The 11,833-nt window shown below is 45.8% G+C and overlaps 1 non-coding gene across 1 annotated transcript; it reads right to left on the bottom strand.

Annotated features, from left to right (window-relative positions):
• Positions 1-8,422: 8,422 nt before the first annotated feature.
• TRNAL-CAA (transfer RNA leucine (anticodon CAA)) lies at positions 8,423-8,531 on the bottom strand. Its single transcript has 2 exons — positions 8,494-8,531; positions 8,423-8,468 (listed from the first exon to the last, which is right to left on the bottom strand). It is a non-coding gene; the product is annotated as a tRNA-Leu (tRNA).
• Positions 8,532-11,833: the final 3,302 nt, after the last annotated feature.

The raw sequence follows: 11,833 nt of genomic DNA, 5'->3' as shown, positions 1-11,833 counted from the left end.
GCACTTTTATGGTTCTCTTACTAGGTTTTTAAATTGGGGTATACATTTAAGTTGAGACTCTATTATGGTGTCTTTAAAAAGTTTCCCTACAGCTTGCAGGGATTTCATTTTTGGTGCTGTATCTTTTAATTTCTGTTTAACTAACTTCCTCATTCTTGTGTAGTTCCCCTTTCTGAAATTAAATGCTACAGAGTTGGGCTGCTGTGGTGTTTCCCCCACCACAGGGATGTTAAATTTCATTATATTATGGTGAATATTACCAAGCAGTCCAGCTATATTCACTTCTTGGACCAGATCGTGTGCTCCACTTAGGACTAAATCAAAGAATTGCCTCTCCTCTTGTGGGTTCCAGGATTAGCTACTCCAAGAAACAGTCATTTAAGGTGTCAAGAAACTTTATCTCTGCATCCCGTCCTGAGGTGACATATACCCAGTCAATATGGGGATAGTTGAATTCCCCTATTACTATTGAGTTTTTTATTTTAATAGCCTCTCTAATCCCCCTGAGCATTTCACAGTCACTATCACCATCTTGGTCAGGTGGTCAGTTACATATCCCTGCTGCTATATTCTTATTATTAGAGCATGGAATTACTATCCATAGAGATTCTATGGTACAATTTGGTTCATTGAAGATTTTTACTTCATTTGATTCTATATTTTCTTTCACACATAGTGCCACTCCCCCACCAGCACGACCTGTTCTGTCCTTCTGATATATTTTGCACCCTGGTATTACTGTGTCCCATTGATTATCCTCATTCCACCAAGTTTCTGTGATGCCTATTATATCAACATCCTCATTTAATACAAGGCACTCCAGTTCACCCATCTTATTATTTAGACTTCTAGCATTAGTATACAAGCATTTTAAAAACCTGTCACTTTTTAGCTGTCTGCCATTACATGATGTAACTGAACGGGACTTTTTTCATATGATTGTTTCTCATCAGATCCTACCTGTATTTTATCATCTTCCATCCTCTCCTCCTTACTAGGACATAGAGAAGTTCCATTAATAGATCCTCCCCTAAGGGATGTCCGAACCATGTGCTTCTCCACACCCATCAGCTTTCCCCCAGCCCTTAGTTCAAAAACTTTTCTATGACCTTTTTAATTTTAAGTGCCAGCAATCTGGTTCCATTTTGGTTTAGGTGGAGCCCATCCTTCTTGTATAGGCTCCCCCTTTCCCAAAAGTTTCCCCAGTTCCCAATAAATCTAAACCCATCCTCCCTACACTATCGTCCCATCCATACATTGAAACGCTGCAGTTCTGCCTGTCTAACTGGCCCCGCATGTCAAACTGGAAGCATTTCAGAGAATGCTACCACGGAAGTCCTGGACATCAATCTCTTACCTAGCAGCCTAAATTTGGCCTCCAGGACCTTTCTCTTATCCTTTCCTATGTCTTTGATACCTACATGTACCATGACCACCAGCTCCTCCACAGCACTACACATAAGTCTATCTAGATGTCTCGAGAAATCCGCAACCTTTGCACCAGGCAGGAAAGTCACCATGCTGTGCTCCCAGTCATCGCAAACCCAGATATCTGTTTCTAATAATCGACTTGCTCATTACTAATACCTGTCTCTTCCTAATAACTGGAGTTCCCTCCGGGAGGAGGTATTGTTTCATATTCTCTGTGTATATATAAAGTCTGCTGCAGTTTCCACGGTATGCATCCGATGAAGTGAGCTGTAGCTCACGAAAGCTCATGCTCAAATAAATTGGTTAGTCTCTAAGGTGCCACAAGTACTCCTTTTCTTTTTGCGAATACAGACTAACACGGCTGTTACTCTGAAACCTCCCCTGGAGAGATATCATCAGTGTGAGAGATTACCACAACATCATCTGGAAGGGGTGTGACGTTGCACTCCTTAATGTTTTATGGAAATATGCTTATGAGTGTGAATATGATGTAACTGAAGTATGCTTTATGCAAGAAGTCTCATGTACGGTATCATTTCAAAGCTTATGATCTACTGAGTGTGTTCATCCTATTTGATTGCATGTATTATTTCTATGTCTGCAGTTAGGAGAATAAGATATAAACTTGTATTACTGATGTAAACATAGGTTTCAGAGTAACAGCCGTGTTAGTCTGTATTCGCAAAAAGAAAAGGAGTCCTTGTGGCACCTTAGAGACTAACCAATTTATTTGAGCATGAGCTTTCGTGAGCTACAGCTCACTTCATATTAAGTGGAAGCCATTACGGGTGCTTCAGAATCAATGACCTGTAAATGGCTCTGTTTACTTTCAAACCTTCCTGGGTACCTGCAGGCCAGCCCTGGAGAAATGGAGGCTGGGGTCTCACAGGACATGTGAACGTGTCACCTGATACTGGAATCCATCTTAAACCTGGTGCTTTTCCATTTAGCAGTAGGGGTGGGGACCCAGAGAAACAAAAGATTCCCGCCTTGTGCCAAAGCTATAAAACGGGGTGGAACAGAACAAAGGGGGCTGCCAGTCATGAGAAAACCCCTAGTTTCCACCTAAGATGTCTGCTGGAACTAACAAGGACTGTACCAGGGGAAAGGATTGGGCCCAGACTAGAAAGAAATCTAGTCTATGAAAGAAGCTTATTGGAACATCTCTGAGGATGAGATTTTACCTGTAATTAGTTTCTTAATGTATTAGGCTTAGACTTGCGTGTTTTTGTTTTATTTTGCTTGGTAACTTACTTTGTTCTGTGTATTATTACTTGAAACCACTTAAATCCTACTTTTTATACTTAATAAAATCACTTTTGTTTATTAATTAACCCAGAGTAAGTGATTAATACCTGGGGGGCAAACAACTGTGCATATCTATCAGCGTTATAGAGGGTGGACAATTTATCGGTTTACCCTGTATAAGCTTTATGCAGAGTAAAACGGATTTATTTGGGATTTGGATCCCATTGGGAGCTGGAGATAGGTGACCTGCTGAGCAGTTTTTGGTTAAAATCTGCAGCTTTGGGGGCATAGACCAGACCTGGGTCTGTGTTGCAGCAGGCTAGCATGTCTGGCTCAATAAGGCAGGGTTCTGGAGTCCCAAGCTGGCAGGGAGAACGGGCTCAGAGGTAACTTCAGCATGTCAGGTGACAGTCCCAAGGGGGTCTCTGTGACCGAACCCATCACAGGGGGTCCCAACTATGGGATCGTTTCCCTCTGCTCCAGTTGGATGCTCCTTCCCTGAGGCTTTCATTCCCCTCAACAGCAGAGAGGCTGTGAGACCAGGGGTAGGACTGTTCTACTGTGTCCTGGAAAGTCTCATCTATGTACCTCTCTATCTCCCTTAGCTCCTCCAGTTCAGCACTCTGGTCTCCAAGGCCCATACATGGTCTCTGAGGGCCAGGAGCTCTTTGCACCGAATGCATACATACACCACCTGCCCATAGGGCAAGTAATCATACATGCTGCATTGGGTGCAATAAACTGGATAGCCCTCACTCTGTTGCTAGACTTCTGCCTGTGTTATCTTTTTACTCCTGAAGCTCATTCCTTGGTTGTTGTTTTGTTTTTATCAGGGGGTGTTTTTGTCTTTAAGTTTAAAGAATGTTAAATTTATCTAGCCCCCCCCTCCACACACACACACACACACATACACACACACACACACACACCAGCCCTGTAAACTCCGTCACAAAACTTCCCTGTTCCCTAGCTCCTCTGGTTGCTTAGGGGCAGGCTTTTTAAAGCCCTGGTCTTCCTGAGTAGCCCTGCCCCCTGGTTAAGGGTTGATGGGTGATAAAGGACTTAGGTATCAAAGCCTCATTCAGAAGCTCTTAGCCTTGCCTAGCAGTTCCACCACAATCATTTGGTCCTCAAGAAACAAGAATATACCTTACCTGGAACCTGTCTTCAGCCAGGGTGCAGCCAAAGTGGTTCTGGGGGTGTTGAGTCATCAACTCTGCTGGTTTTTTTTCACTTCCTCCCTCAGGCCAGGGGCAAGCCCTGTGTGGCTCTGATGGCTGGCTCGAAGCAATAGATGCAGGCCGGCTGCCTCCCACTCTGGGGACAGCATCACGTGGAGACTTTGACTGGGGTGCTACACCAGATAAATCTTAGCCCAAGTATATAAAGGCCAGCTGAGGATGGACAGAAATCTTCCGTGGAGCCGAAAAGCTAAAGGTAGCTTGCCACCCTCCTCAGCTGCCTCCCCCACTCATGGGAGCACTGGCCTGAGCTGCTGGGCTGGGGACTAAGGGCCAGGCCCACCAGCTCTGCCCTTTGGACGCAAGAGATTGACCCGCTGGCCACAATTCTTTCCAGTCGAGGTTTCCTCCTCAGGTGGAGCCCACACTGGATTAGCGAAAACAACAAAAGAAGTTTATTAAGCACAAAGAGCTAGATGCTAAGCGAATACAAGTAATGAGACATACAAAGTCATAAATGGTTACCAGAAAAATAAAGATAAAATGCAACTGGTGCCTAACTTAACAAACTACATTAAATTCAAAGCAAAGGTTTTCTCACCTAAAGCTCTCAGCAGTCCTTAGGTTTGGACCTCTGCTCTTCTTTAATGGTTGCTTCCTTTGTTCCTTCTGGTGTAGTGAATCAATGGACAGAGAGAGGAGGAGGTGGGGGTGCCTTAGGGTGTTTGTCCCCCTTTTTATAGTGTCAGTCCCCGCCTTGGAAAACATTTCCAGATGAGATTCAGGAGACAGAGTCTATAAGAAAGGGTGTTCCCTGCTGCTTTCCTCACCTGTTTGAGGTTTCTTTGTCTACCCTTCCTCCTTGATGATTCTGTTTACTGCTTCAATGCCAATTAAGCAGGGCACACATTCCAGGGCTGTTTGCCATGCTCAGCTTGGAACATGTGTTAATAACACCATACAGTGGAATCTTATAACTTCGAATACAATATCGCCACACACATTATAGCAGGACAGTAATGAGCAGCAAATTATGAATTTTCAAACAATACCTTACAAGACATACTTTATACAAAGAATATGGCAATCATGTGTAAGGTGTGGACACAGGGGTGCACTCTGTCACTGACCCCAGGTCTGCAGTACTGACTCTTCAAGGCAAAATCCTATGCAAACCAGTGAAGGTTTTTGTGGGATTTTGGTTTTTTTTTTGACAATTATAATGTCATGTCCCAAAGAAAACGTATTATACCTGTGACTAACCATTTTTTTCCAGAATTCTCATAAGAACGGCCAGACTGGGTCAGCCCAAAGGTCCATCTAGCCCAGTATCCTGTCTTCCGACAGTGGCCAATGCCAGGTGCCCCAGAGGGAATGAACAGAACAGGTAATCATCAAGTGATCCATCCCCTGTCACCCATTCCCAGCTTCTGGCAAACAGAGGCGAGGGACAATTGCCTGGATTATTCTTAGGTTAATTATTCTAATATGTTGTATTTACAGGATTGTTATTTTGCAGCATAAAAGTATATAATGGTGACTTCTCTCCAAAACATCAACCCCTACATGGAAAGAAACAAACAATTAGAAGTGAGAGAGAGATGTGAGAGAGAGAGTCTGCATGCATCCGATGAAGTGAGCTGTAGCTCACAAAAGCTTATGCTCAAATATATTTCTTAGTCTCTAAGGTGCCACAAGTACTCCTATTCTTTTTTAGAGAGAGAAATGATTCCCTTGTCTGTGTTTTCCCATTTTTTAATTCAGTGTAACTTAAATCTCCCTTCCTGAAAGGTTTCAGAGTAACAGCCGTGTTAGTCTGTATTCGCAAAAAGAAAAGGAGTACTTGTGGCACCTTAGAGACTAACCAATTTATTTGAGCATGAGCTTTCGTGAGCTACAGCTCACTTCATCAGATGCATACCGTGGAAACTACAGCAGACTTTATATATACACAGAGAATATGAAACAATACCTCCTCCCACCCCACTGTCCTGCTGGTAATAGCTTATCTAAAGTAATCGTCAGGTTAGGCCATTTCCAGCACAAATCCAGGTTTTCTCACCCTCCACCCCCCCACACAAATTCACTCTCCTGCTGGTGATAGCCCATCCAAAGTGACAACTCTTTACACAATGTGCATGATAATGAAGTTAGGCCATTTCCTGCACAAATCCAGGTTCTCTCACTCCCTCACCCCACTCCAAAAACCCACCCCCATACACACACAGACTCACTCTCCTGCTGGTAATAGCTTGTCCAAACTGACCACTCTCCAAGTTTAAATCCAAGTTAAACCAGAACATCTGGGGGGGAGGGGTAGGAAAAAACAAGAGGAAATAGGCTACCTTGCATAATGACTTAGCCACTCCCAGTCTCTATTTAAGCCTAAATTAATAGTATCCAATTTGCAAATGAATTCCAATTCAGCAGTTTCTCGCTGGAGTCTGGATTTGAAGTTTTTTTGTTTTAAGATAGCGACCTTCATGTCTGTGATTGCGTGACCAGAGAGATTGAAGTGTTCTCCGACTGGTTTATGAATGTTATAATTCTTGACATCTGATTTGTGTCCATTTATTCTTTTACGTAGAGACTGTCCAGTTTGACCAATGTACATGGCAGAGGGGCATTGCTGGCACATGATGGCATAAATCACATTGGTGGATGTGCAGGTGAACGAGCCTCTGATAGTGTGGCTGATGTTATTAGGCCCTGTGATGGTGTCCCCTGAATAGATATGTGGGCACAATTGGCAACGGGCTTTGTTGCAAGGATAAGTTCCTGGGTTAGTGGTTCTGTTGTGTGGTATGTGGTTGTTGGTGAGTATTTGCTTCAGGTTGCGGGGCTGTCTGTAGGCAAGGACTGGCCTGTCTCCCAAGATTTGTGAGAGTGTTGGGTCATCCTTTAGGATAGGTTGTAGATCCTTAATAATGCGTTGGAGGGGTTTTAGTTGGGGGCTGAAGGTGACGGCTAGTGGCGTTCTGTTATTTTCTTTGTTAGGCCTGTCCTGTAGTAGGTAACTTCTGGGAACTCTTCTGGCTCTATCAATCTGTTTCTTTACTTCCGCAGGTGGGTATTGTAGTTGTAAGAAAGCTTGACAGAGATCTTGTAGGTGTTTGTCTCTGTCTGAGGGGTTGGAGCAAATGCGGTTGTATCGCAGAGCTTGGCTGTAGACGATGGATCGTGTGGTGTGGTCAGGGTGAAAGCTGGAGGCATGCAGGTAGGAATAGCGGTCAGTAGGTTTCCGGTATAGGGTGGTGTTTATGTGACCATTGTTTATTAGCACTGTAGTGTCCAGGAAGTGGATCTCTTGTGTGGACTGGACCAGGCTGAGGTTGAGGGTGGGATGGAAATTGTTGAAATCATGGTGGAATTCCTCAAGGGCTTCTTTTCCATGGGTCCAGATGATGAAGATGTCATCAATATAGCGCAAGTAGAGTAGGGGCTTCAGGGGACGAGAGCTGAGGAAGCGTTGTTCTAAATCAGCCATAAAAATGTTGGCATACTGTGGGGCCATGCGGGTACCCATAGCAGTGCCGCTGATCTGAAGGTATACATTGTCCCCAAATATGAAATAGTTATGGGTAAGGACAAAGTCACAAAGTTCAGCCACCAGGTTAGCCGTGACATTATCGGGGATAGTGTTCCTGACGGCTTGTAGTCCATCTTTGTGTGGAATGTTGGTGTAGAGGGCTTCTACATCCATAGTGGCCAGGATGGTGTTATCAGGAAGATCACCGATGGATTGAAGTTTCCTCAGGAAGTCAGTGGTGTCTCGAAGGTAGCTGGGAGTGCTGGTAGCGTAGGGCCTGAGGAGGGAGTCTACATAGCCAGACAATCCTGCCGTCAGGGTGCCAATGCCTGAAATGATGGGGCGCCCAGGAGTTCCAGGTTTATGGATCTTGGGTAGTAGATAGAATATCCCAGGTCGGGGTTCCAGGGGTGTGTCTGTGCGGATTTGATCTTGTGCTTTTTCAGGAAGTTTCTTGAGCATATGCTGTAGTTGCTTTTGGTAACTCTCAGTGGGATCATAGGGTAATGGCTTGTAGAAACTCGTGTTGGAGAGCTGCCGAGCAGCCTCTTGTTCATATTCCGACCTATTCATGATGACAACAGCACCTCCTTTGTCTGCCTTTTTGATTATGATGTCAGAGTTGTTTCTGAGGCTGTGGATGGCATTGCGTTCCGCATGGCTGAGGTTATGGGGCAAGTGATGCTGCTTTTCCACAATTTCAGCCCGTGCACGTCGGCGGAAGCACTCTATGTAGAAGTCCAGTCTGCTGTTTCGACCTTCAGGAGGAGTCCACCTAGAATCCTTCTTTCTGTAGTGTTGGTAGGGAGACCTCTGTGGATTAGTATGTTGTTCAGAGGTATTTTGGAAATATTCCTTGAGTCGGAGACGTCGAAAATAGGATTCTAGGTCACCACAGAACTGTATCATGTTCATGGGGGTGGAGGGACAGAAGGAGAGGCCCCGAGATAGAACAGCTGCTTCTGCTGGGCTGAGAGTATAGTTGGATAGGTTAACAATATTGCTAGGTGGGTTGAGGAAAGGAAAAAAAATGTGTCAGAAGTGGGATTTGAACCCACGCCTCTATACAGAGACCAGAACACCCAGAAGAGGGGAAGATAGAACCTTGAGTCTGGCACCTTAGACCACTCGGCCATCCTGACACTTACAATATAGCATTTCAAACAAATGTATCCTCGTTTCTCTGACAATGTGTGTTTCTAATTTGTTTTGCTTCAGTAGTTTGTTTTCTCTTCCTGTTCTTGTTCTTCTCTACCCCTAAAACCTGCCCCACAAAACACCCAGACCCACAGGCAGACAGAGCGCGACTGAGCCAGCCGCTCCCGCTGTGTTGGTGAGGGAAAGGGGAGTGGGTCAGACTCACTCCGGTCTGGGGTTCCGCTTCTCTGCGTCCATGTTCGGTGTTTAAGCTACAAATCAGGCAGAGGTGAGCGCACCGCTTGGAAAACGGATACAGCCAGTTACTGATCAATAATATAGCAAGCCGGGAAAACACCAAGGCCAAAGATCCGCCTCCCCTTTACAAGCCGCCGCCACCCCAACTCCCTGTCGTCTTTAACCCTACCCCTGGTGGACGTCTGGCTGAAAGCTGTCACAAAGCAGATAGCTTTGGGAACGATTCTTCTACCTTCAGCAGGCTCAGGGCTTGCCTACACGAGGATGTGTTTTCACAGCACAGTTAGCTCGAGTTATAACTTGAATATTACCCCTAATTTGATTCCTGTCCATACATAACAATCTGTAGCTCAAGTTAAAAGGTGCTTTAAATTTGAACTCGCTAGCCTATTGGGGGGGTGGGTTGAAGCAAGTAATGCAGTGGGGGGTGAATGTAACAGCTAATCCAATCCCCCTGCTAATGCCTTATCACCCTGTATAGCCAGAGTGCTGTGCTGAAGTGTGGTCAGTCACTTTCACTCCAACGAGGCTAGGTCAAGTACGCAGTACCTTGAGTGTGTTAACTCTCACTAACTGTTACACTGAAAACAAGCCCTTAGAGTTGTTCCTGGTCAGCAGCGTGTGTGGAGATTCTTATTCCAGAACAAGAATGCCTGGTTTGTGTTTAACCAACTGTTAGAGTTAAACTATGCCAAAACAAGACACTCTTGTTCAAGAATAGGAGTGTCCATTGTCCAGGAGCAGCTACTGCGCTTTACATTCACAATCTCTCTTAATTTGCATTAACTTTCAAATGTAGATAAGCCCTCAGTGTTGTCAACTCTTGCCATAGCTGGTGTTTTTCTTAAAGTTCCAGCTCCAGGAGTCATATGATTATGACCTTCAGCTTTGTTTTGTTTTTTAAGAAGTTTCTAGTCCCCAATGCAAACAAAAGTTTGAAAACATGCCCTGAATGGATTCTAATGGCTCAAAAACCAGAAGGCAAAGAAAAAGAACCCCAAATGTACTAGCTTTAACAATGCAATATCATGATTTTTAAGCCCCCCTAATGATTTTTTGAGGCCTTTGAATGCCAGGCTTTAGTATTACTGCATGTCTCTGTCCCATCAGAGAGAGGATGATCTATTTCTTCAGCTGGAACACTTTGATTTCTTAATGCTCACAGTCAAGTGATCGCCACGAGGGGAAGAGGAGGACGGCTAAGAACAGGAAAAGAATCAAAGCAGCGCTATCTCTCACAATTTACATCACGCGTCTCACAATAGCTGGCGGTTTACTCGAAGGCCCAGCTGCTGGAACCAAGAGATGGAATGAGAATTTCAGCTTTCATGGGGGGAAAAAAAAGTGTAGCTTTCTCGGGGGAAGAAAAGACCTTTGAAATGTGAAGCAAGTGCAATCGAAAGACCAGAAGCCAAAGAAAAAGAAAAAAGTTATTATTTGGCGGGGGGGGGAATCTCATGAATTTTAAGCTAGTCATGACTGGGGGCTCTGATTTATGATTTTCAAATGCTGGGTTAGTGATACTGCAATCAGCTATTTTGATAGGTCCAGGCACACAGCTCCAGATCAGGGAGGAGGCTGCTCTTTCTCACACTTAGGCCTTATCTACACTACAAATGTTTTGCCGATGGAGCTATTCTTTTACGGCTAAACCAGCAGAACCCCTAGTGTAGACACAACTTATGCTAACAGAGGGAGTTTTTCTGCTGGTGTAGTAACATCATCTCCCCAAATGACATGAGCTATGCCAACAGACAGACTCAAGGACTAGCTGTATAGAGAGAGATCTGTGGCTATCCCCAGTGCTTTGATGAAAATCAGTTCCCTGAGGAATAAAGTTTATGACACACATTAGCTACAGAACCCCATGCTCCTTCTCTTTCCCCTTTCCCAGCTCCCACCATTTTTCTTCATCTCCGCCTCCCCACCACACCTTTCCCTTCCCCCACCAATTTCCATTGTTGAAATCTCTCCAGGCAGGTCACATATGCACAGCCAGCTTTCCCCTCTCATCTGTTCTGTGTTTGAATGGCACCTAGCACGGCAGGGTCCTGGTCCATGCCTGAGGCTCCTTGCACATAGGTGCTGGAACTAGGGGTGCTGGAGGTGTGGCAGCACCCCTTGGTTTGAAGTAGTTTCCATCCTCTACAGGGTTTACAGTTTGGTTCAATGGCTCTCAGCACCCCCACTGAACAAACTGTTCCAATGCCTATGACCTTGCAACTAACACAATACAAATAACAACAACAAAAATCACCCAGGCAGCCTCTCTTCAAACACTCTTGCAGGCCCGTGAATAGGCAGACACAAACTCCGCCTTTTTTTTTGCATGTGTTAAGGGTGCAATGGAAAGGTGAAGACAATCCAGTTATCTCTGTGCCCTCTTTCACCTCTTCATGATGAAGGATAAGATTATGTCACGGATTCTGTGATGTCCAGAAACCTCTGCGACATTTTCCACTTCCACCCAGAGGCAGCGGGGGGAGGGGGATCTGGAGCCCCAAACTGCCATGGGCAGCAGGGGTCCCCCACAGCTCTCAGTTGCCATGGGTAGTGGGGGGAACCTGGAGCTCCGAGCCACCGCGGGTGGGGGGGGGGGTGAGAGCACAGCTCCCAGCTGCCATGGGTAGTGGGGGGAACCTGGAGCTCTGAGCCACTGTGGGCGTGGGGGGGGGGGGAAGAGCACAGCTCTCAGTTGCCATGGGCAACAGGAGGACCTGGAGCTCCGAGCCACCGCGGTGGGACTCCAGAGCTGTCAGCTGCAGTGGCGTCAGGTGCTGTCCCTCCTTGATCGATGGGTTTGGGGGATGCTGAATTTCTAACCAAGTCTCCTTTTCTCCCAAGCGTTTACTCAGCCAGAGTGGGGAGAAAGGGGGTAAAATAGGGCCCAGCCACAGCCACCCCGCCCTTGAGTAACTCCCGGATGCAGAACAGTGCTGCGAAGACACTCCCCCGTCCCCACACACTAAGAGGCCACTGCCGCCCAGGTACTGCCTCCCCTACCCAGGTGTGGACAGAATAGAGGATGGCCAATCTGCTCCAGCCAATG

Source organism: Eretmochelys imbricata, chromosome 14 (assembly GCF_965152235.1).
Source record: "Eretmochelys imbricata isolate rEreImb1 chromosome 14, rEreImb1.hap1, whole genome shotgun sequence".
Taxonomy (NCBI): Eukaryota; Metazoa; Chordata; order Testudines; family Cheloniidae; genus Eretmochelys; species Eretmochelys imbricata.
Note: the sequence above shows the minus strand (reverse complement) of the source record. Positions and strands in the feature narration are given on the sequence as shown.